The sequence below is a fragment of the Artemia sp. Qi Xiang Cuo genome, chromosome 12, assembly GCF_049724085.1.
Source record: "Artemia sp. Qi Xiang Cuo chromosome 12, ASM4972408v1, whole genome shotgun sequence".
NCBI lineage: Eukaryota > Metazoa > Arthropoda > Branchiopoda > Anostraca > Artemiidae > Artemia > Artemia sp. Qi Xiang Cuo.
Window position 1 is genome coordinate 61,280,472 of NC_142805.1, and position 26,756 is coordinate 61,307,227.

The following is a 26,756-nucleotide window of genomic DNA, read 5'->3' on the forward strand; positions in this document are numbered from 1 at the left end:
CTGTCCCTATATGTTGATAATATCTTTTTTTGGTATTTTCATTAGAAAGTACCTTCTTTTAGGTGCTGTATTTTCATTGAAAAAAAAATAATTATCTACTAGAATTTGAAAAACACATTTTTCTTACCCCCTCCCCCAGTAGTTTTGTAAATGGCACCACTGATGCCAACTAAGTTAATTACCAAGTGTCTTGATCTTGGATCTGCTCCTTAACAACAATTCTTAACCAGTGTTTTATTGATGGCGTTTATTTATGGTGTTTTTAATCAGGCATGAGTCACCCCAGCTCCCATGTGTAAGTCCCTCAAACATTTTACCAATTTGATGCAATTTCAAAAACACTGGCTCTTTCAAAAGTGTCTGAAAGTTTTATTTTGGAACTTTCATTCAATTATATAGAAGATAATAAAGATTCCTATCAATTTGGATTTAGACCTAGAAAAAGCACTGTACATGATCTGGCTGCAATTTTGACACCATCCTTAAACATTTAGAAAAACACAAAGCAAATATTGAGGCATTATCCTCAGAAATAGTTAAGAATTTTGACAGTATTGGCAATCATCTAGTAGTAGAAGAAGCAGATTACAGGCACCCATCCATTTGTTATATGTGTACTTGCAAGTTTTCCTTTTAATAAATAATGCATTGTGCCCACATCACTCTTCACTTAGGCAGCACTATTGTACTGCCTATGATTTTTGGCTACATAAAAGGGATATAAACAACAATCCTTACTTCATTATATGTAGAATAGTTGTAGTCAACACATTTCAACTGCAGTTCCACTATACTTTACCCTCACTCCCCTCATGGGCAAATATATAACCTGGATTATTTATTTCCCATGTCTTTTCTGGTTCTCAATTTTGTCACAGTTGATTCAATTATGGATAAACCAGTTTATACAAGAGTCTTGTATAAACCAGTTTATATAAGAGAACAGGGGTATATAAGCAGTATCTAAAATAAGAGAACCCACAAAAAGTTAATGCCCCTTTCAGGAATGAATATGGATATAAAGATTTTATTTGAAATATTGTAAAAAGATTTTTTAGAGTACCGATTTTCTAGATTTTGTTTCAGCAAACCCGCTCTTGTCTCTTTTTCGTTTCTTTTCTCTTGTCATCTTTAGGGCCTATTTCCAACTTGGAAGACAAAATTTAGTATATACGTACACCCTGGTGGTTATCAAAATGGTTACAGGCTTATATTTCTACTAGGACTTTATTTTATGTCGACAATTTTATTAATAAATTAAAAATAACTTTTTGCACAAAATAAGTTTTTCAAAAAAGTAAAGAATTCCATTAAACCAAAGATGAACAAAACAGAATCAAATAATCTACCAAGCATACATCTACCACAAATCAGTATCAATAAATAAATGAAACCCGAAACAAACAGAAATTAAAATAAATATCAGAGTCAAACTCAAAACGAGCAGAAATTAATATGAGTAGGGTTCTAAACCCCTTGCTTTCTAAAAGCCAGAATATAATTTGTACTCTATTGAAAAAAATTCAAATGAATTTACTGAGAAAAATGTGCATTGTCAGTTTCTGAGTCACCTTCTCAGTGGGGGCCCTCTCCAGGCCACTCAGCGCGTCCCCAGGTGGCGGATAGGGGAACTTCCTACAGATATGTTGTGTGCCTCCCATAAAGAGAGGCCCGGACCAAGGGGGTACCTAGCCCAAGGGGGTCCATAAATTGAAACTGGGGTACCCTTTCCCAGGGGTCATAAATACAAGTAGAGGAGGAAGAAGGGCCCTCTGATGCACACTGAGCAGGGCCCACCGGCATGTGGACACGTCCCGTTTGTTGCAAACCTTCTTCCAGCAATGGGCTAAATTGTATGGTACAGCAGAATACCATCGTGGGGGGATCCTCTCCAGTAGGACAACTGCGAAATAGGGCAGATGATCCGGATATGGACAACGGCCTCTGCATGTTGGGTTCAGGTCCAAAAGCCTGGGACTGGCGTCCCTGCCCGTAGCCGAGCCAAAGAAACCGATTGGGCGTTGGCCTAGCAAGCTATCCCCGTAAAACAAAGACCGCTAACGAAATGTCAACGTTAAGCCTTAGATCCGAACTTCTAAATCTGATGACGACCCATGCAAGCCCCCAGACCAGATTTTTGAATACGAATAAGCCGTTTAAGGTCGTCCTATGGAATGTTAGAACCATGTCAGTACTGTCAAAAACAGAGCAAGTCCTTCGCGAATGCGAGAAGTTTGGACTTGATATAGTCGCCATTTCGGGAGCAAGGTGGAAAGGCAGCGGCGAGAAGAAAATCAGTGGCGACCGTATGACGTTTAAAGTCTTATACAGCGGAAAAAACTGAAAGTCAGTCTGCCAGAGTTGAAGCAATATTAGGTCCAAAAGCGACAAAGGCCCTCTGCTCATGGAAACCGGTCAATGAAAGAATACTACATGCAAGATTTGTTTCTAACCACGCAAAATTGTCGCTGATCGTGTTTTACGCACCCACTAATGATGCTGATGACACCTTTAAAGATGAGTTTTACGACAACCTCCAGTCTGTGATCGATTCAATGCCATTCCATGGCGTCACCTGTATCGCAGGCGATCTCAACGCAAAGGTTGGCCAAGACAGATCCTACTGCCCTGCAATGATGGCCCTCCACAGACTTGGCACCATAAACGAAATGGAGCTCGACTTGTCAGCTTCGCTATGGGGAATGATTTACTGATCGGCGGTACGCTCCTTCAGCATAAAGATATCCACAAATACATTTGGACATCCCCGGATGGCACCGTCAGAAACCAAATCGACCATTTCCTGATCCACCGGAGATGGCGAACAAGCCTAAGAGATGTTCGAAGTTTCCGAAACGCCGACGTTGGTTCACATCACGAACTAGTAGTCACCACACTGAAATTGAAGCTGAAGTCTAATAATCGGAAGGAGAAGACGGACATACTCAGAAGCTTTGACGTGGACAAACTAGATGACAAAAGCGTCCAATATTCGTTTGGCATCAAACTGTCCAATAATTTGAAACCCTATATAGCCTGTCAGAAGACGCCGAATAAGCTTGGGAGACGATCCGCAAAAGCTACACGGATACGGCAGAAGAAACCCTCGGGTTTAGAAAGCCTTCTAAGCAACAGTGGATATCTACGAGGACCTGGGATCTCATAGAAAAACGCAAGAAGCTGAATTCGAGTTCCCTTGGGGAAAGTGCTCACTGAGAGGTGACAAAGAGCTTGGCGTATAAAGAAGCTGATGGAAATGTAAAGAAAAGTGCCAGATCCGATAAACGGCAATGCATGAATGAAAAGGCCAGACAAGCCGAACAAGCAGCGAGCCGTGGAGACACACGAACCGTATATCGCCTTACCAAAGAAATAGTAGGCAAGTCACGTATCAAAGAATGCCCGGTGAAAGATGAAAATGGAAGGCTCCTGACAGATCCCAAAGAACAAAAGAAACGACGGACGAGCTATTTCAAAGCCCTACTAAATCACCCAACGCCAGCGGTCCCGCCGGATATACCAGACCAACCTCTCTTCAAACTTCACATCAGTGTTGAAAAGCCGCCAGCCGACGAGATACTCTCAGCAGCTGAAAAACTAAAGAATGGAAAGGCCCCTGGTAGAGACCGCATTTCAGCTGAAATGATCAAGTTCAGCCTGCGTCGAACCCTGAACATCTGGCTATCCTTCTTCTTACTCCTCTGGTAGACCGAAAAGTTCCCCAAAGACTGGAGAACAGGAATCTTAGTCATACTCTTCAAGAAAGGAGACGCGAAAGAATGTGGCAACTATAGATGAATCAATCTTCTCTCGATCCCTGCAAACCTCTTCACTACGATAATATTAGAAAGACTCCGAGCAGCCCTTGATCCTCACTTACGTGAAAAACAGCATGGATTTCAGCCAAAACGATCTTGTGCCGACCTTATTTTAACTCTACGCACTATGCTGGAGGAATCTAACGAATGGAGACAGCGCTTGTATATACTTTTCGTGGACTTCGAAAAGGCGTTTGATTCAGTAGATCATCAAACTCTGTGGAGAGTATTGCGGTTTTATGGCATTTCTGAGAAGCTGATCCGTCTAATATTTGCCATGTACGAAGATACAGGATGCTGTGTTAAAATATCGGACGGCAACATACGCTATTTCAAGGTGATGACTGACATTAAGCAGGGCTGTGTTCTGTCACCTCTTTTTTTCATCCTAGTTGTAAACTACATCTTCAGACAGATAAGTGGGCATAAAATCCGGATTGCAGGGAAACTTCTTCAGGATATCGACTTTGTCGACGACGTTGGGCTCATAGAAGCCGACAAGCCAAAGGTTCAGGAATTCCTGAAAAAAACTCCAAGAGAAAGCTGAACAATTCGGACTACACATCAAAGCCCCAAAGACAAAAGCTGTCAATCAATAGTTCATCCATGGGAATCCAACTAAGAGGAGAGGACATCGAACAGGTGACAGATTTCAAGTACTTAGGGAGTGCACTCATTTGCAGTGGCAACTCTGAAAAAGAATTGCGTACCAGGATAGCCTTGGCCAACGCATTATTTAAGAGACTTCTACCAATCTGGAAATACACCGTATACTCGTTGAAGTTGAAACTCAGGTTGTTCCAGAGCAACGCATTGTCCCTGAGTAACGCTATGGAATGCCTTAAGTTAACCACGGAACAGGAAAAACGCCTTACCGTCTTCGAGAATAACTGTTTTCGCCGATTCCTTAAAATCAGTTGGAGAGACCGTGTCAGCAATGACGAGACCCGTTCCTGCACAGGCCATCCAGATATTGCAACTGTTGTACGAAAACGTAGATGGCGATACCTTGGACACATCCTCAGCATGCCAAATCACTGAATTCCAAAAATGCTCCTCCCCTGGCGACTCGAAGGCACCCGTTACTGAAGAAAACCGAAGAACTCGTTTCGTAGGGCAGATGCAGTTTACAGAAGAACCCTCCATACGTGTTTCATCTCAGAGTGGGAAGATAGATATGCAGCGGCTCACATAAGGGAAGATTGGAGGCTACTCACCGACGCCCTGTGTGCCTCCGGAGGCACTGGATGGACTAAGATCTAAGGTAAGGTCAGTTTAATATACATATGCAGATGTTTATTCCTTAAAATCTTAATTAATTTTGATTTCTCTAAACTATAGAAATAAAAATTTTCGAAAAAATTTTCTCAGTAGAGTACAAATTATATTCTGGCTTTTAGAAAGCATAGGGGTTTAGAACACTACTCATATTAATTTCTGCTCGTTTTTAGTTTGACTCTATTATTTACTTTAATTTCTGTTTGTTTCAGATTTCATTTATTTATTGATACTGATTTGTGGTTTGATTCTATTATTTGATTCTATTTTTGTTCATTTTTGGTTTAATGGAGTTCTTTACTTTTTTTGAAAAACTTATTTTGTGGATAAAGTTTGTAAATTAATTTCTGTTCGTTTTATTTTGATATAGTCTTTTCCAAACAGTTTGTGGTAACAAACTGTAAGTAAGGAGCGACCCGGCTCCATAGTAACCAAAACTCTAAAAAACGAAATTTTTATACTAATACTCGTAGATACATCAAAAGAATCAGATTTTTATGCTGATTTCAAATCTATAATTTTCATCAAGTTTAGTCTTACCCATCAAAAGTCACGCGCCTTTGAAAAATTGCCTCATTTTCGAAAAAAGGGGGAAACATCCCCTAAAAGTCATAGAACTTTAATGAAAAACACACCATCAGATTCAGCGTATAAGATAACCATACTATAGAAGTTTCAACTGCAAACTGCAAACATGTGGAATTTTGTATTTTTTGCCAGAAGAATGATCACAGATGCATGTTTATTTATTTTTTTGTTGTTTTTTCCCCAGAGGTGATCGTATTGAGCCAGTGGTTATATAATATTGCAGGAGGGCTAATTTGAACGGAAATTAAAAGTTCTAGTGCCCTTTTTAATTGACTAAAAATGGAGGGCAACTAGGCCCCCTCCCACGCTGATTTTTTTCCCAAAGTCACCCGATCAAAATTTTTAGATAGTCATTTTGTTCAGCATGGTCGAAAAATATAAGGAATATGTTTTCTAAAATGACATACTCCCTCAGAGTCCCTGGCGGAACGTCTGCAAGTTATGAATTTTGCCCAATGCTTACATATAGCATTGGTTATGGGAAATATACAGACGTTTTCAGGGGGGATTTTTTCTGGTAGTAGGGGGGGGGAGAGTGGGGGGGTCGGGGGTTACGTGCGGGGATCTTTCCGTGGGGGAAGGGACATTGCTATGAAGGGGGCGCCGGATTTCCCAGCATTGTTTAAGAAAACAACGATCAGAAATTAAATAAAAAAAAAAAAAAATTCAACTGAAAGTCAGGAGCGACATCAAAACTTAAAACGAACAGAAATTATTAGGTATATGGTTGGGTTCACCCCCTAGTCATTACCTCGCTCTTTACGCTAAAGCTTTTTTTGTACTTTCATCAGAGCTATTTATTCTAATTAACTACCTTTGTGATTAAATGCCATTCTTAAAGAATTGGGACAAAATTGGAACTTTAGCCTAAAGAGCGAGGTATTGACAAGGGGGCGAAACCCCTAATATACGTAATAAAAATATACTAAGTTTGTTACGCAAGCTAATTCGTAAGCTACGTCATAAAAAAATTTCGAGAAAGCCATTTAGCCCCAAAAATAAAACTAATATGCAAATTTTGTTTTAATTATTCATGTACGGTTAGCCAAAATCAAAGCTTAAAACGAAATGAAATTATTCCGTATATGAAAGTGGCTGTCCCCTCCTCAGCGCCTCGCTCTTTACGCTAAAGTCTAACTCTGTCTCACAACTTTATTTTTTTAAATAACAAAAAACTTTAAAGAGTGAGACGTTGAACAATATGGAGTTTTTTATAAAAACCTTATATGCCCCCAGGGCATAACTTACCACCCTTGCCCTGAGGGAAGGGGGGATTTGTTATCCTCAAAGATACAATTTCCGGACCTTACAACTACTTTGAACAAAATGGCTATCTGAAAATTTTGAATGGATGTGTTTGGATAAATGGTGGGCGTGGAAGGGGTGTTAGTTGCCTTCTAATCGTTGAACAAAATGGATATCTCAAATTTTGATTGGAAGTTTTTGGGGAAATGATGGGCGTGGGGGGGGCATTTGCCCTCTGATCAATATCGACTAATAAAAAAAACACTAGTTCACTCAATTTCCAATCGAATGAGCTCTTTTTGAAGCTTCTACGACACAACTTACTATAAGAACCTTATATGCCCAAAGGGCATAACTTATAACCTTTGTCCTGAGGGGTATGGGGATGGAGGGTTATCATCCTCAAAAACATAATTTCCAGACCTTTTAACTACGTTGAACGAAATGGCCATATCAAAATACTAATCGTAAATATTTGGGAAAATTATGGGCGTGGGGGGGGGGGTGATTCTCCCTCCGATTACTTTCGACAATTAAAAATGCAATATCCCTCAAAATTTCCAATCGAATGATCCTTATATGCAATATCCCTCTAGAAACCTTATATGCCCCCTGGGCATAACTTACAACCTTAACCCTGAGGGGTGTGGAGGGGGGGGGGGGGTTGAAAAGACATAATTTCCAGACCCTTCAACAACGTCCAGCAAATTTGTTATATAAAAAATGTTGATCGGAAGTGTTTGGGGAAATGATGGGCGTGGAGGGGGGGGATTCACACTCCGATCGCTTTTGAAAAAAATTTCAAAATTTTGATTGAATGTGTCCAGGGAAATGTTGGGCGTGCGATAACCTTTCAATTTCCAATCAAATGAGCCCTTTTTGAAGTTTCTACAACAGAACTTTCTATAAAAACCTTATATGCCCCCAGGGCATAGCTGACAACCCTTGCCCTGAGGGTTGTGGGGGGTTGTCAACCACAAAGACCTAATTTCCAGATCTTTAAACTACGTTGAACAAAATGGTCACCTCAAAATTTTGATTGGATGATTCGCGGAAATGGTGGGCGTGAGAGGGGGTTAGTTGACCTTCAATCACTTTCGAATATTAAAAAGAGCACTAGCCCTTTCAATTTCAAATCGAACGACCCCTCTTTGAAGTTTCTATAACAGCACTTCCTATAAAAACCTTATATGCCCCAAGAGCACAACTTACAACCCATACCCTGAGAGCTGAGAGGGGTTGTCATCCTCAAATACCTAATTTCCAGAACTTTCAACTACGTTGAAAAACATGAGTATCTGAAGATGTTGATTGGATTTGTTTGGGAAAATGGTGGGCATGAGAGGGGGGTTAGTTGCCCTCCAATCACTTTCGACTTTTGAAAATGGCACTGGCCTTTTCAATTTCCAATTGAATGAGCCCTTTTTGAATTTTCTACGACGACACGTTCTATAAAAACCTTATATGCCCCCAGGGCATAACTTACAACCCTAGCCCTTTCAACTACGTTGAAAATAATGGCTATTTCAAAATTTTGGATTAGATGTGCTTGGCGAAATGGTGGGTTTGAGAGGGGGCGGGGGTAGTTGCGCTCCAATTACTTTCTACTATTAAAAAGGGCACTAGACCTTTCAAAATTCCAATTGAAATGAGCCCTTTTTGAAGTTTCCATGACAACCCTTTCTATAAAAACCTTATATGCCCCCAAGGCATAACTTACAACCCTAGCCCTTAGGGCTGTGGGGCGGGGTTGCCATCCTCAAAGACCTCATTTCCAGAACTTTCAACTAAGTTGAACAAAATGGCTATCTCAAAATTTTGATTGAATGTGTTTGGGATAATGGTGGGCATGAGAGGGGGGTTAGTTGTCCTCCAATCACTTTCGACTTTTGAAAATGGCACTGGCCTTTTGAATTTCCAATTGAATGAGCCCTTTTTGAATTTTCTACGACGACACGTTCTATAAAAACCTTATATGCCCCCAGGGCATAACTTACAACCCTAGCCCTAAGGGCTGTGGGGCGGGGTTGTCATCCTCAAAGACCTCATTCCCATAACTTTCAACTACGTTGAACAAAATGGATATCTCAAAATTTTGATTGGATGTGTCTGGGAAAAAGGGGGTTAGTTGCCCTCAAATCACTTTCGACAATTCAGAAGGGCACTAGCCATTTCAATTTCCAATCGAATGAGCCCTTTTTTAAGTTTCTATGACGACGCATTCTATAAAAACCTTATATGCCCCCCAGGGCATAACTTACAACCCTTGCCCTGAGGGCTGTGGGGGAGTGTCCTCATCAAAAACCTAATTTATATCAGAAAATCCACAATATTGAACAAAATGGTTATCCAAAAAATTTGATTGGATGTGTTAGGGGAAAAAGTGGGCAAGAGAGGGGGGCTAGTTGCCCTCAAATCACTTTCGACTATTCAAAAGGGCACTAGACCATTGAATTTCCAATCGAATGAGCCCTTTTTTAAGGTTCTAGGACAAAGATTTCAATAAAAACTTATATGCCCCCAGGGCATAACTTATAACCCTTGCCCTGAAGACTGTGGGGGAGTATCCTGCTCAAACGTACAATTTCCTGAGATTTAACTGCGCGGAACAAAATGGCTATCTCAAAATTTTGATTGAATATCTTTGGGGAAATGGTGGGCATGGAAGGGGTGTTAGTTGCCCTTGCCTTCCAATTACTTTCGACTATAAAAAGGAAACTAGCCATTTCAATTTGTAATCGAATGAGCCCTTTTTGAAGTTTCTACGACAACACGTTCTATAAAAACTTTATATGACCCCAGTGCATAAATTACAACCCTTGTCCTGAGGGCTGTGAGGGGGTTGTCATCCTCTAAGACCTAATTTACAGAACTTAAAACTAATTTGAATAAAATGGATATCTCAAAATTTTGATTGAATGTGTTTGGGATAAAGGTGGGCGTGAGAGGGGGGTTAGTTGTCCTCCAATCACTTTCGACTTTTCAAAAGGGCACTTGCCTTTTCAATTTCCAATCGAATGAGCACTTTTTGAATTTTCTACGACGACACGTTCTATAAAAACCTTATATGCCCCCAGGGCATAACTTACAACCCTTGCCCTTAGGGCTGTGGGGCGGGGTTGTCATCCTCAAAGACCTAATTTCCATAACTTTCACCTACGTTGAACAAAATGGCTATCTAAAAATTTTGATTGGATGTGTCTGGGAAAAAGGGGGTTAGTTGCCCTCAAATCACTTTCGACTATTAAGAAGGGCACTAGCCCTTTCAATTTCCAATCGAATGAGCCCTTTTTAAATTTTCTACGACGACACGTTCTATATAAACCTTATATGCCCCAAGGGCATAACTTACAACCCGTGCCCTGAGGGCTGTGGGGGAGTGTCCTCCTCAAAAACATAATTTATATCAGAAAATCCACAATATTGAACAAAATGGCTATCTAAAAATTTTGATTGGATGTGTTTGGGGTAAAAGTGGGCAAGAGAGGGGGGTTAGTTGCCCTCAAATCACTTTCGACTATTAAAAAGGGCACTAGACCTTTGAATTTCCAATCGAATGAGCCCTTTTTTAAGTTTCTACGACCAAGATTTCAATAAAAACTTATATGCCCCAGGGCATAACTTATAACCCTTGTCCTGAAGACTGTGGGGGGAATGTCCTGCTCAAAGGTATAAGTTCCTGAACTTTAACTGCGCGGAACAAAATGGCTATCTCAAAATTTTGATTGAATGTGTTTGGGGAAATGGTGGGCATGGAAGGGGTGTTAGTTGCTTTCCAATTACTTTCGACTATTAAAAAGGAAACTAGCCATTTCAATGTCTAATCGAACGAGGCCTTTTTGAAGTTTCTACGACAACGCGTTCTATAAAAACTTCATATACCCCCAGGGCATAACTTACAACACTTGTTCTGAGGGCTCTGATGCGTTTGTCATCCTCAGAGACCTACTTTACAAAATTTGAACCGACGTTGAGTTAAATGGCTATAGCAAACTTTTGATTGGATGTATTTGGGGAAAAGGTGGGCGTGAGAGGGGGGTTAGTTGCCCTCCAATTACTTTCGACTATTAAAAAGGGCACTAGCCCTTTCAATTTCAAATCGAACGACCTCTCTTTGAAGTTTCTATAACAACACTTCCTATAAAAACCTTATATGCCCCAAGAACATAACTTACAACCCATACCCTGAGGGCTGAGGGGGGTTGTTATCCTCAAAGACCTAATTTCGAGAACTTTCAACTACGTTGAATATAATGGCTATTTCAAAATTTTGGATTAGATGTGCTTGGCGAAATGGTGGGTTTGAGAGGGGGCGGGGGTAGTTGCGCTCCAATTACTTTCTACTATTAAAAAGGGCACTAGACCTTTCAAAATTCCAATTGAAATGAGCCCTTTTTGAAGTTTCCATGACAACCCTTTCTATACAAACCTTATAAGCCCCCAGTCCATAACCAACAAGCGTTGCCCTTACGGTTGAGGAGGGGGGCGGGGTGATTATCCTCAATGACCTCATGTCCAGAACTTTTCACTATGTTGAACTAAATAGATATCCAAAATTTTTGATTGGATGTGGTTGGGATAATGGTGGGCATGAGAGGGGGGTTAGTTGCCTTCCAATCACTTTCGACTTTTGAGAAGGGCACTAGCCATTTCAATTTCCAATCGAATGAGCCCTTTTTGAATTTTCTACGACGACACGTTCTATAAAAACCTTATATGCCCCCAAGGCATAGCTTACAACCCTAGCCCTTAGGGCTGTGGGGCGGGGTTGTCATCCTCAAAGACCTCATTCCCAGAACTTTCACCTACGTTGAAAAAAATGGCTATCTAAAATTTTTGATTGGATGTGTCTGGGGAAAATGTGGGCGTGAGAGGGGGGTTAGTTGTCCTCCAATCACTTTCGACAATTCAAAAGTGCACTAGCCATTTCAATTTCCAATTGAATGAGCCCTTATTGAAGTTTTTATGACACCGCTTTCTATAAAACCCTTATATGCCCACACGGCATAGCTTACAACCCTAGCCCTGAGGGCTGTGGGGGAGTGTCCTCCTCAAAAACATAATTTATATCTGGAAATTCACAATATTGAACAAAATGGCTATCCAAAAATTTTGATTGGATGTGTTAGGGGAAAAAGTGGGCAAGAGAGGGGGGCTAGTTGCCCTCAAATCACTTTCGACTATTAAAAAGGGCACTAGAACTTTGAATTTCAATTCGAAAGATCACTTTTTTAAGTTTCTACGATAAAGATTTCAATAAAAACTTATATGCCCCCAGGGCATAACTTATAACCCTTGCCCTGAAGACTGTGGGGGAGTATCCTGCTCAAAGGTACAATTTCCTGAGCTTTAACTGCGCGGAACAAAATGGCTATCTCAAAATTTTGATTGAATGTGTTTGGGGAAATGGTGGGCATGGAAGGGGTGTTAGTTGCTTTCCAATTACTTTCGACTATAAAAAGGAAACTAGCCATTTCAATGTCTAATCGAACGAGGCCTTTTTGAAGTTTCTACGACAACGCGTTCTATAAAAACTTTATATGCCCCCAGGGCATAATTTACAACCCTTGTCCTGGGGGCTGTGAGGGGGTTGTCATCCTCAAAGACCTAATTTCCAGAACTTAAAACTACATTGAAGAAAATTGCTATCTCAAAATTTTGATTGGATGTATTTTGGGAAATGGTGTGCGTGAAAGAGGGGTTGGTTGCCCTCCAATAACTTTCGACTATTCAAAAGGGAACTAGTCCTTTCAATTTCCAATTAAATGAGCCTTTTTTGAAGTTTTTACGACAATGCCTTCTATAAGAGCCTTATATGCCCCCAGGGCATAACTTGCAACCCTTGCCCCAAGGGTTGTGGGGGACTGTCCTTCTCAAAAACATATTTTCTTTCTGGAAATAAACTATGCTGAACAAAATGGCTATCTCAAAATTTTGATTGGATGTGTTTGGGGGAATGATGGGCGTAGGGGGGGGGGGGGCTATTTGCCAACAAATCAATTTCGAAAATTAAAAAGGGCACTAGCCCTTTGAATTTCCAATCGAATGAGCGTTTTTTGAAGTTTCTACGATAACACCTTCTATAAAAACCTTATATGCCCCAGGGCATAACTTAAAACCCTTGCCCCGAGGGTTGTAGGGGAGTGTCCTCCTCAAAAACATATTTTGTATCTGGAAATCAACTACGCTGAACAAAATGGATATCTCAAAACTTTGATTGTATGTGTTTGGGGAAATGATGGGCGTGGGGGGGGGGGCTAGTTGCCCTCCAATCACTTTCGACTATTACAAAGGACAGTAGCCCTTTGAATTTCCAATCGAATGAGTTTCTTTTGAAGTTTCTACGACAACGCCTTCTGTAAAAACCTTATATGCCCCCAGGGCATAACTTAAAACCCCTGCCCTGAGGGTTGTGGGGGAGTGTCCTCCTCAAAAAGATCTTTTCTATCCTGATATCAACTACGCTGAACAAAATGGCTATCTCAAATTTTGATTGGATGTGTTTGGAGGAATGATGGGCGTGAGGGGGGGGGGGGCTAGTTGCCCTCCAATCACTTTCGACTATTAAAAAGGGCACTAGCCACTCCAATTTCCAATCGAATGAGCCCTTTTCGAAGTTTCTACGACAACTCCTTCGATACGAAGTGCCCGGATATGGAGAAGAAAAAAGAAAAAAATAAGACATTGTGCCCACATCGTTCTTTACTTAGGCAGCGCTATCGCGCTGCCTATGTTACATTTGATAGAAATTTTGAGATAGCCATTTTGTTCAACAATTGTTCAAAGATCATATAACAAGGCCTTCAGGATTGACACAACCCCCCCCCCCAGAGCCTGGGGAAAAGGGTTTTAGTTTATCCATAGGGGAATTCAAGGTTTTTTTGGAAGGGGTGGTTGTAGAAACTTTAGAGGAGGCTCATTTGATTGGAAATTGAAAGTTCTAGTTCTCTTTTAAGAGTCAAAAGTAAAAGGAGGGCAACTATCGCCCCTCGCCTCCACAGCCTCTTTTCCCCAAACACATCTGATGTATCATTGTTGAAAGATTCAGTAAGCATGTCTTTGGGGATGTCAATCCCCCCCTACAGCCCTCAGGGTGAGAGCTGTAAGTAAGGCATTTTGTCCATTCTTTACATATAGTATACATTACCCAGAAAGGTGGTCTTGTTTGACCTTCACTTCCCAAAAAGACAAAGGGCATTCAGGCTAGCATTCCAGAGAATGTTGAGGGGAGTGTTGACCTATATTAATGTATGTTATGTGCATATGGGTTGTCAAAAGGGTGTAAGTCTGGAATGATATTAATTTGGAACTTTCAGGAAATAATAAGGAAGATAATCAATTGACCAAAAAGACAATATTTGTACACTACTACTACAACTACTACTAAAACTACTGCTTCTGTAGTGATTACTACCAAGGCTGAGGCAACTGAAATCAACATCTGAGGAAACATTGAGGGGAAAGTTGAACTAAATCAAAACATACCATGTGCAAACAGATTGCTGATACATATGTATCAGTAATATTTTTAGAATGGCTTGCCATATCAAGATAAAACTTCTAGGGCATTAATAGAGGGATGTTGAACTGACCAAAAGGCAACATGTGCTTGCTACTGCTATTTATACTGCTGCTACCACTACTACTCATGCAACTACAACTACTACTATTTTACTAGTATTATTAAGGCTATGGTGAAACTATTAAGGGAAGGTGAGAATTTGACAGAATATTGAGGAGGAATTTTTGACGTACTTTTGTAAGCAAGAAATATTATTGGTTCTTCTGTGGGAGATTATATTGGTTCTTCTGTGGGAGGGAACATAATCCACCCAAATCCATAAGTACATGCTCTGGAAAGGTACCAAGGAACATAAGGCAAGCAAATAACACAGGAAGGAACATAAGGCAAGCAAAGTATAACATTGATTACTACTACTTTTGTAAGCAAGAAATATTATTGGTTCTTCTGTGGGAGATTTTTAGGCAATTAAAACCAAAATTTTTAGTCAAGACATTTTTTACAAGTAGTCCGGTCATCTCTGTTTCTAAGTTATTAAACCTGGTTTATCCATTGCGAAGCTTTATGATGCAGTTTCGACACTTTCTTTCAATATGAAAAAGAAACAAAAGTAATGAGGATTCTAATAACTTCTTTATAAGTAATAACATTTCTTAGAAAATAAAAATCTACCTCCAAGTAAATTAGATTAGAGATATTTTGAACAAGGAAACATCAAAGTCTTTACATAACAGAGACTTTTCCAAAAAATGACTACTACCCAATCTTTTAAAGAATTACTACCACTTTTGATTATTCATTAATATAATTAATTAATTTGATTACTTCCGTATCTTTTTCAAGAACCAAGAATCGTACAATATGCCTACGCCCTCCCACAAACAAACTATGCCCTGAATGTTCATGAAAATCCAAAACAAGATCTATGAAAATAATAACGACGTATTAATAAAGACGGAAACCGAAACTCTAGAAAACGGGTTTTTGATACCAATAGATACATCAAAAGAATCAGATTTCAATGCTGATTTCCAATATATAACTTTCATCAAGTTTCGTGATACCCATCAAAAGTTACGCGCCTGAGCAAATTTGGCTGATTTTCAAAAAAAGGGGGAAAGACCCCCTAAAAGTTATAGAACCTTAATGAAAATCAAACCATCATATTCAGCGTATCAGAGAACCCTACTGTAGAGGTTCCAAGCTCCTATCTACAAAAATGTGGAATTTTGCATTTTTTGCCAGAAGAAAGATCACGGATGCGTGTGTATTTGGTTTTTTTTTCCCCAGGGGTGATCGTATCGACCCAGTGGTCCTGGAATATCGTGGGAGGGCTCACTGGAACGGAAATTAAAATTTCTAGTGCCCTTTTTAAGTGACCAAAAAATGGAGGGCAACTAGGCCCCCTCCCACGCTTATTTTTTTCCCAAAGTCACCTGATCAAAATTTTGAGATAGCCATTTTGTTCAGCATGGTCGAAAATATGATAAATATGTCTTTTAGGATGACTTAATCCCCCGAAGTCCCCAGGGGGAGGGCTAAAAGTTATGAACTTTACCCAATGTTATAGTATTGGTTATTGGTAAACATATAGTATTGGTTATTGGGAAGTATACAGAAGTTTTCAGGAGGGTTTTTTTCTGGTAGGGGCGGGGTGGGGGGCGGGGGGTATGTTTGAGGATCTGTCCATGAAGGAAGTTTTCATGGGGGAAGGGAAATTGCCATGAAGGGGGCGCCGGACTTGCCAGCATTATTTATTGGTTATTGGGAAGTATACAGACATTTTCAGGAAGGATTTTTTTCTGGAGGGGGGGGCCTACAGGAGGGGGTTACTCTGGAGAATCTTTCCGTGGAGGATGTTTCTTTAGGGTAAGGGACATTTCTATGACGGGGGCGCCGGATTTCCAAGCATTATTTAAAAAACGATCAGAAATTAAATAAAAAAAAACAAGTTTTTTCATCTGAAAGTAAAAAGCAACATTAGAACTTAAAACGAACAGAAATTATAACGTATGAGAGGGGGTTCTCCCCCAAGTCAATACTTCGCTTTTTACGCTACAGTTTTTTTAGTGCTTTCAAAAGAGCTATCTATTCTAATTAAACGGCCTTTGCTGTTCAGGGGTTTGCGAATCAAATTTTTTTTAACTTTTAACGCAAAGAGAGTGGTATTGCTTAAGGGGAGTAACTCTTAATATACGTAATAACACACACGCAATAAAATAACAATAAAAAAAAACAAGCGATACGGCTCAATAGTAATTGAAACTTTTAAAAACGGAATTTTGATGTCAATAAATGTATCAAAAGAATGTGTTTATAACATGCTGATTTTAAATATATAAATTTTATTAAGTTTAGTATTACTCATCAAAGGCTACGAGCCTGAGAAAATTTACCCTATTTTTTAAAGAGGGGGGAAACATCCCCTACAAGTGAAAGAATTTTAATGAAAATCACACCGTCAGATTCAGCGTATCAGAAAACCCTATTACATAGCTTTCAAGCTCATATCTGCAAAAATCTGCAACTTTGTATTTTTTACCAGAAGAAAAATTTACGAATATAGAAGTTAGTTACGTAAGTTAATTTGTAAATTACGTCATAACGAAATTTAGAAACATCCATTTAGCAAAAGAAAAGTAAAATTTTTATACAAATTTTGTTTACTTATTCAATGACGGTGAGCCAAAATAAAAGCTGCGTTAACTAAAAAACGATCAGAAACTAAATAAAAAAAAACAAGTTTTTTAAACTGAAAGTAAGTAGCGACAATAAAACTTAACACGAACAGAAATTATTCCGTATATAAATGGGGCCGTCCCCTCCTCAACGCCTCACTCTTTATGCTAAAGTTTGACTCTGTCTCACAACTTTATTTTTTAAACAATAAAAAACTTTAGCGTAAAGAGCGAGGCATTGATGAGGGGACAGCCCCTTTCATATACGGAATAATTTCTGTTCGTTTTAAGTTGTAACGTCACTCCTTACTTTCAGTTAAAAAAAACTTGTTTTTTTATTTAGTACTTAAAAGGATGAGGATATTGAAGTTAAAATTTGAGGAAATGTTAAGGGGAAAGTTGAACTAAACCTGAACATACTATGTGCATACAGATTGTCAAAAGGGTGTATTAGCAATATCTTAGGAAAAGCTTACTGTATCAAGCTGAACTTTCAAGGGCATCATCAGAAGGATGTTCTAAGGGCTAAAAGGCAACATGTTTATACTACTAGGCTACTGCTGTTAATACTATGGCTACTACTATTACTACTGATTCTAATATAACAGCACTAGTACTCCTACTACTACCATGATGCTAGTTTATTAATACTAAGGGCATGAAGGTAAAAATCTAAGAGAATACAAAGGGGAAATTTGAGCTAAATCAAAAAACACTAATGTGCATGCAGATTGTCAAAAGGGCATATCTCAGGAATGGATTAGGGAATTAAGTTGGAACTTTCAGGGAATACTGAAGGAGGAAGATCAATTGACCAAAAGGATATATGTGCAAGCTACTACCAACACTACTACAACTATTTTAACTACTACTTAAACACACTTTTAACTAAATTAAACACAACTATTTTGTGTTAAACACAATTAAGTAATTAAACACAACTATTTTAACTACTACTTCTATTGAAACTACTAGTAATGTTAAGAGTGCTAAGATGAAAATTTCAGGAAGCGTCAAGGGGTAAGTTTAACTAAATTAAACACACTATAGATATAGGGGTTATCAAAAGGGTATACCTGCACCAACACTACTACAACTATTTTAACTACTACTTAAACACACTTTTAACTAAATTAAACACACTATGGATATAGGGGTTATCAAAAGGGTATACCTGCAATATCTTACTAGATATATGAACTGAGAAGTTGTCCTCCTTGTACCCTAAGATAATTTCTTAAACCACATTGGCCTGACATCACATAAAGATGTTGTTAGGTTGTTAGGTCACATAAGAGGTTATGGTTGTTAGGTAGTTGGTTTTAATTCTTTTAATTTTTGGCTTTTATTGTTACATCGTTTCGTTTCGCGCTGAAGAAGAGAGGCGTTTGTCCTCTCGAAATATTCGCTTTGTTTTTTCAGTATCTTCATTTGGCCTATAAAAACACCATTTTTGCTCGTTTTTTCTTTCTTTATGTCCTTGTACCCTAATTATAGTGCATGTGCTGTTCATGCTTTACTAAAAGCAATATATATTTTAAGCGATTTCTCTTTAATCATTAGGCTATAACACTGTGATACAAATAGCTTGACAAAAGATCTCGAAATTAATCTGATTATATTGTGTAACATCAACCTAGTTCCTTCAGGCTGATATGCAGTGGTGTCATTTGGGGGGGGGAGCAGTTGCCCCCTCCCAATGATTTGGAGAACAAATTTTTATATGGCCAATTCCCTTGACTCTCCAGATGTGGACCCCTCTTGCCCCCAATAAAAATTTTGGAGCTATGCCCCTATTGATATGTGGTAAAGTTCCATTCATATTGCCAAAACTATTACTATTATCTCTTCTGCCACTACAACTAGTGCTTCTTTGGTGAGTACTACCAAGACTGAGGATATTGAAGTGAAATTTGAAGCAATATTGAGGGGAAATGTTGGAAGGGGACTTCTCTCTTATCCCTGTGGAAGATTCCCCCCAGGAAATTAAGGAGGTCAACTTGAGAAGGTGCATAATTAGATTAAACAATAATATTTGTGTCCAGATTGTCATAAGGGTATTTCTCTAATATACAAATAGCAAGCCAAGCTATGGATTCTTATAGAAAAAAAATATATTAAATACTATTTTCTTTTTCCACAAAAAAGACTATGTCAGTAAAAAATTGAAAAGAAATTATTTTAAAAACTGAACAGAAATTAATTTAAAAACTTTTCTTACAAAATATGTTTTTCAAAGAAAATTAAAGAGCTCCATTTAACAACAAATGAGCAGAAACAAAGTCAAATAATCTTTCAAGCATAAAACTACCACAAGTCATCATCAATAAATAAATTAAACCCAAAATAAAAACAAATTGCAATAAATAACCAAGTTAAACTCAAAATGATCAAAAATTAACACAAGTAGGGCTGACATCCCCCATGCCTTATCAACACCAGGACATAATTTTTTTATTACTAAAAAAAAAAAAAAATGAATGTGATTGACAGTTTAATATACATTTACTGATGTTTATGCTTTAAAGTCTTAGTAATTTTTGATGCATTAAAGTTAAAAAAGTGAAAACATATTTTATTTTCAGTAAAGTGTAAATTATGTTCTGGTCTTGAGTAGGCATGGAAATTATCAGCCTTACTTATGTCAATTACAGCTTGTTTTGAGTTTGACTTGATTATTTATTGTAATTTCTGTTTGTTTTGGGTTCACTTATTTATTGATGGTGATTTGTGGCAGTTTTCCAGTTGAAAAACTATTTGACTTTGTTTCTGATCATTTTTGGTTTAACAGGTTTCTTCAATTTTCTTTTGAAAAACTTCTTTAGTGATTTTTTTTATTTAATAAGAGAAAAAGGCATCATCTTTGAGGGTCTGTAATGGGCTTAAAATTGAACATCCAAGTAAAGCAATTATTACCTTACCTTAAATTGCAGCTTGGAGCAAACTTAAGGATTTTCATCCTTGTAATGTGCTTCCCAGTTGTAAAGGAATAAAAAATAAATGTGTTTCCAAGCACATTTAAAAATAAATGTGTTTCCAAGCACATTTAAAAAATGTAATGTGCTTCCCAGTTGTACAGGAACTCTTGCTATAGCCATTCTTTCTCAAGATTTTGCTTGAATGTACCTGTTGAATCAGCAGCCACTGTATCTTCAGAGAGTTGATTCCAAAGGTTTGTTACTTGCTGGCTGAGGAATGGCTTCTTTCTCAGATTAAGGAGCATTTCTTGAAGATTTTCTTGGAATGCCCACTAGTCACAGAACATTCTGGGGGGGGGACGGGTAAAGTAACTAGGGAGAACATTTTTTGAAATCATTTTGTAAGTTATTATCATGTTGCCACATTTCCTCTGGTATGCAAGAGTAGGAAGCTTCAAGTGACATTAATCATCTTTGTATGACATTTGTTTGAGGCTTTGACCATTTTGGTTGCTCTTTGTTGAACTCTTTCTGGTATTTCTTTGTCCTTCTTGAAATAGGGCGATGCCAGGGACATTCCAACCTCTAGGTGCAGGCAAACTAGTGCATTGCAGAGCTTCATAACACACTTGGTTATCTACTAGAGATAGTTCTTTTGATCATTCCAAGAGATTGGAGGGCAGATGACAATACATATTTTGCATGGATGCTGCACTTACATTGACAATCAACAATAACTCCGATATCTCTTTCTTCAGAGACTGCAAAAAGGGGGTTACCTTGGAGATGGTACTGCTGGTGTGTATTATGATTACTGAAGTGGATATGACATTTGTCAGCATTGAAAGAGAGGATTCATGTATCAGCCCAAGTCCCAAGAATATTGAGGTCCTTTTGGATATATTGCAGGTCAGAGGTTGTGGCTGCTTTACTAACAGGTTTTGAATCACCAGCATAAAGAGTGAGGAGGTTTGAGAGCAGATTTGGAGCATCATTTATATATAAGTTGAATAGACTTGGCCTAAGAATGGTCCCCTGGGGCATGCCACTTAAAACAGTTGTAGACAAGGAGAAATGAGGGACACCTTGAGAGTCATAAACTCTTACAACTTGCATTCTTTCTAATAAGAAACTCTGTATCCACTGGACAATAGCATCATCAACAGCAGCTGCTTTTAGTTTGTTGATGAGGAATTCATGACAAACCCAGTCAAATGCTTTTGAGAGGTCCAGGAGCACCATATCAACAGGTAAATCATTATCCAACAATGATGTAACATACTTGTATGTGTGTATTAGATTAGTATCAACAGATCTTAAAGATCTGAAGCCATGTTGAGTTGAAGTGAGAATGTTGTTAATTTCCAAGTGCTGAATTAGAGTTCTGTTGACAAATCTCTCAAGTGACTTTACAACTGCAGAAGTGATCCTGATAGGATGGTAATTTTCTACATGATCTTTGGGGCCTTTTTTGTAGATTGGTGTCATATAGGATGTTTTCAAATCCTTGCCCTGAAGACTTTGCCCTGAAATCTTGCCCTGAAGACTTTGGGAGGAGTGTCCTGCTCAAAGGTATAGATTCCTGAAATTTGAACTGCATGGAACAAAATGGCTATCTCAAAATTTTTATTGGATGTGTTTGGGGAAATGGTGGGTGTGGAAGGGGTGTTAGTTGCTTTCCGATCACTTTCGACTATTAAAAAGGACACTAGTCATTTCAATTTCCAATCAAATGAGCCCTTTTTGAAGTTTCTATGACAACACGTTCCATAAAAACCTTATATGCCCCCTGGGCATAATTCACAACCCCCTCCCCACAGCCCTGAGGGCTGGAGGGGGGTTGTCATCCTCAAAGACCAAATTTCCAGAACTTAAAACTACATTGATTAAAATGGCTATCTCAAAGTTTTGATTAGATGTATTTGGAGAAAAGGTCTTTCTACAAAAAGGTCTTCTACAGGTCATGCGTGAGAGGGGGCTTAGTTGCCCTCCAATCACTTTTGACTATTAAAAAGGGCACTAGCCCTTTGAATTCCCAATCAAATGAGCCTTTTTTGAAGTTTCTACAACAACACCTTCTATAAAAAAAAAACTTATATGCCCCCAGGGCATAACTTACAACCCTTGCCCTGAGGGCTGCGGGGGACTGCCCTCCTCAAAAACATAATTTCTATCTGGAAATCAACTATGCTGAACAAAATGGCTATCTCGAAATTTTGATTGGATGTGTTTTGGAATATGGTGGGCATGGAAGGGGTGTTAGTAGCCTTCCAATCACTTTCAACTATTAAAAAGGGCGCAAGCCACTCCAATTTCCAATTCAATGAGCCCTTTTCAAAGTTTCTACAACAACTTCTTTCATACAAGGAGCCCTGCTCTAAAGGAAAAATTAATAAATAATACATTGTGCCAACATGGTTCTTATATGCCCCCTGGGCATAACTTACAACCCTTGCCCTGAGGGTTGTGGGGGAGTGTCCTCCTCAAAAGCATATTTTCTATCAGGAAATCAACTATGCTGAACAAAATGGCTATCTCAAAATTTTGATTGGATTTGTTTGGAGGAATGATCGGCATGGGGGGGCTAGTTGCCCTCCAATGACTTTTGACTATTAAAAAGGGCACTAGCCACTCCAATTTCCAATCGAAAGAGCTCTTTTGAAGTTTCTATGACAAATCCTTCGATACAAAGTGCCCTGGTATGGAAAAACCAAAAATAAAGAATACATTGTGCCAACATTGTTCTTTACTTAGGCAGCGCAATCACACTGCCTATGATTTTTACAACAACTTTCTATATAAACCTTATATGCCCCCAGGGCATAACTTAAAACCCTTGCACTGAGGGCTCTGAATGGGTTATCATCTTAAAAGACCTAATTTCCAGAACTTTCAACTATGTTGAACAAAATGGATATCTCAAAATTTTGATTGGATGTGTTTGGGAAAATGGTGGGTGTTAGTTGCTATCCAATCACTTTCAACTATTAAAAAAGGCACTAGCCCTTTCAATTTCCCATTGGATGAGCCTTTTTGAAGTTTCTACGACAACGCTTTCAATGAAACCTTTATATACCCCCAGGGCATAACTTACGACCCTTGCCCTGAGGGTTGTGGGGGGAAGGGTTTTCATCTTTAAAGACCTAATTTACAAAACTTTCAACTACGTTGAATAAAATGGCTATCTAAAAGTTTCGATTGGATGTGTTTGGGGAAAAGGTGGGTGTGAGAGGGGGGTTAGTTGCCCTCAAATCACTTTCAACTATTAAAAAGGGCAGTAGTCCTTTGAATTTCAAAGCAAATGAGCCCTTTTTCAAGTTTCTACAACAAAGATTTCAATAGAAACCTTATATGGCTCCAGGGTATAACTTATAACTCTTGTCCTGAAGACTGTGGGGGGAGTGTTTTACTCAAAGATATAATTTCCTGAACTTTGAATGTTGTAGGACATATTGGCAATCTCAAAATTTTTTTTGGATGTGCTTGGGGAAATGGTGGGCGTGGAAGGGGTGTTAGTTGCCTTCCCATCACTCAACTATTAAAAAGGGCACTAGCCATTTCAATTTCCAATCAAATGAGCCCTTTTTGAAGTTTTTATGACAACATGTTCTATACAAGTCTTATATGTCCCCAGGGCATAATTTACAACCCTTGTCCTGAGGCCTGTGGGGAGGTTGTCATCCTCAAAGACCTAATTTCAAGAACTTAAAACTATGTTGAAAAAATGGATATCTCAAAATTTTGATTGCATGTGTTTGGGGAAAAGGTGGGTGTGAGAAGGGGTTTAGTTTCCCTCCAATCACTTTCAACTATTAAAAAGGACATTAGCCCTTTGAATTTCCAATCGAATGAGCCTTTTTTGAAGTTTCTACGACAACGCTTTCAATAAAAACCTTATATGCCCCCAGGGCATAACTTGAAACCCTTGCCCTGAGGGCTGTGGGGGAGTGTCTTCCTCAAAAACATAATTTCTATCTGGAAATCAACTACACTGAACAAAATAGCTATCTCCAAATTTTGATTGGATGTGTTTTGGGAAATGCTGGGCGTGGAAGGGGTGTTAGTCACCTTCCAAACACTTTCAACTATTAAAAAGGGCACAATCCACTCCAATTTCCAATTGAATGAGCCCCTTTTGATGTTTCTACGACAACTTCTTTGATACAAAGTTCCCTGCTCTAAAGGAAAAAAATAATAAATAATACATTGAGCCAACATCATTATTATGGTGTGTGTGTAACTGAAGCCCAAGCAACTGAACCACCATTTAACAGAACCACTGTGCAACTGAACCCCCTTGAAACTGAACCCTTGTGTAACTGAACCACCAGGCAACTGAAACCCATTTAACTAAACCCCTGTGCAACTCAACCCCATTTAACTGAGCCCCCATGCAACTGAACCACCATACAACTGAACCACAGTGCAACTGAACCACCATACAACTGAACCACCATGCAACTGAATCACCAAGCAACTGAACCCTTGTGTAACTGAACCACTGAACTCAGATTTTCAGTTCTCTAAAAATATTAGGCAATATCATTGGGTAAAACACAAGTTAGACTTTTTAGATGTTCAACCTTGTTGAAATTGTTTGTTTCTTAAATTCATGATATAAGCACCTGTCAAAAGTATTCACAAAAAAGCTTCGTTTTATTTTTGCAAAAGAAAAAGAAGATTCAATGTCACAAACCATTAAAGCTGATTTATTACTCTGTTTTTCAGATGAATCAGACCTTTGTGAATCTAGATACAAATTTTGATCAGATGTCCTTGAGGAGATTGCAACTAAAATGGACATGGGAGGGGGACTGGTTGTGCTCCAGCCTTTTTTTTCAACATTCCTTCAACTTGCCCTGAAAGTTTTAACTTCATATCCTCAGGTCTATACCCTTAGCTGTTCTTGACACATTGCAGATACAATGTCTTTTAAAACTGAATGCACATTGTGCCTCTTGATTTAGTTGAAGATGCTCCTAAATATTTTCCAAACAATGTGATAGCTGATACCATCAGCCATTGTAAATGTTCCTAGTATTTCCACAACCAATAACCAATAAAGGAATAAATGCTTTTTGGTTGTGTGTGTTATTCTTCTTGACATTTCCTTATGCTAGTCTTTGGTTTAATATGGCTCTTTATTTTTATTATAAAAATTGTTTTTTGAAAGAATTTTTTCAATTAATTTAAAGAAAGTGCAACAAAAACTGATTTTTTTGTTATCTAAATTCTCGAAGTTCCAATGTTTTCAGCATAGATTTTTATTACTCATCATTCAGGAAAGGTCTGATTCATCTATGCAAAAAAAAAAAATCAAACCAAGAGTTTCCAAACACAAAGACAAAGTAGCTTTTGTGTTGGCTCCACCAAAGCAGGTAATTAACCTTTTTAAAAGCAAACAATAAACAACTACAAGCATGGAAAATGCCAAAAATGAAAACAACAAAATAAGCAAAGTGGTAAAAAAAAAATACAGTATGTAGATGGTGAGAGCTGCAATTTACCCCCCTCCCCCCACAAAAACATCCCTTAAGGAAAATACCTCGTGGAAAATAACACCTCACAGAAAATACCCCCCCCCTCCCAGAAAATACCTACACATGGAAAATCCCCCCCCCCCAAAAAAAAAAACCTCTTGCAGTTGGTTAGTCTCTAATCACTTATGGATTATAAAAAAAGAATAGAAATGCCTGGGGATTATCAAACAATTTCTACCTCTATCCTCCAGTTGTCTCCCCCTTAGAGCTAATTCTGTATTTATTTGAAGGCTCAATGAGAGCTGAGATGTTTTGGCATCAAAATGCACCCTTTGAGGTATCTTCCTCTCTTGATAGCTACAAAACAATCAGATAACCCCAATTGCAGAAGTTTCAGTTCCTTTTTAAGTTTTTTTTTTTTTTTTTCTATTTCTTACAGATAGTATTTGTCATTGGAAAACATATGAAATTTTTTTGGGTGGGGGTTTTCTGGGGGATCTTTCATCAGAAGAGAGTTATTGCATGGAGGGGAGGGGCGCAAGATTTACACATACATTCCTCTTTTCCACTTCCCTTAGAACTTCTCAACCAAACTAAAAAATGAAATAACTCAAAGAAGATTTTTAAATTTTGAAAACTTTAATTTCTGCAAGGAGGGTATTTCCAGGCAATGGGGTTTCCATGGGTGGAGGAGCGAAAATTTTTCATAGGGGAGGGGGTAAATGCTTAGACCTATAGAATGTGACAGGGTGAAGGAAACCTCAATTAAAAGACATAAGAAAGAGAAATAAATCTGGATTTAAGAGATTTTGATGTCCAATTTTCTTTGTTTTTGTGACAACAAAACAGATCATTTTTATAAATTATCTTGACGGTAATTTATATAAATAATGAAAAAACAAGCAATTCCAACAAGGTTGATTCTAATTTGTTTATTCTGATTCTAATTTGTGTTTTACCCAATGTAAGTATGGTGGTTGAGTTGCACAAGGCTTCAGTTGCACAGTGGTTCAGTTGTATGGTGGTTCACTTGCACAGGGGTTCAGTGACATGGTGGTAATTACACAGGGGTTTAGTTAAATGGGGTTGAGTTGCATGGGGGGGGGGGGTTGAGTTGCACAAGGGTTCAGTTAAAGGGGATATAGTAGCACAAGGGTTCAGTTGCATGGGGGTTCAGTTGCATGGTGGTTCAATTGCATGTTGGTTCAGTTGCACAGTAGTTCAGTTGC

The 26,756-nt window shown here is 38.6% G+C and overlaps 1 protein-coding gene across 1 annotated transcript in view; it reads right to left on the bottom strand.

The window, feature by feature from the left end:
* The window catches only part of Sec5 (exocyst complex component secretory 5), a 142,848-nt gene that overhangs the window by 114,640 nt on the left and 1,452 nt on the right, over positions 1-26,756 (bottom strand). The window lies entirely within an intron of this gene.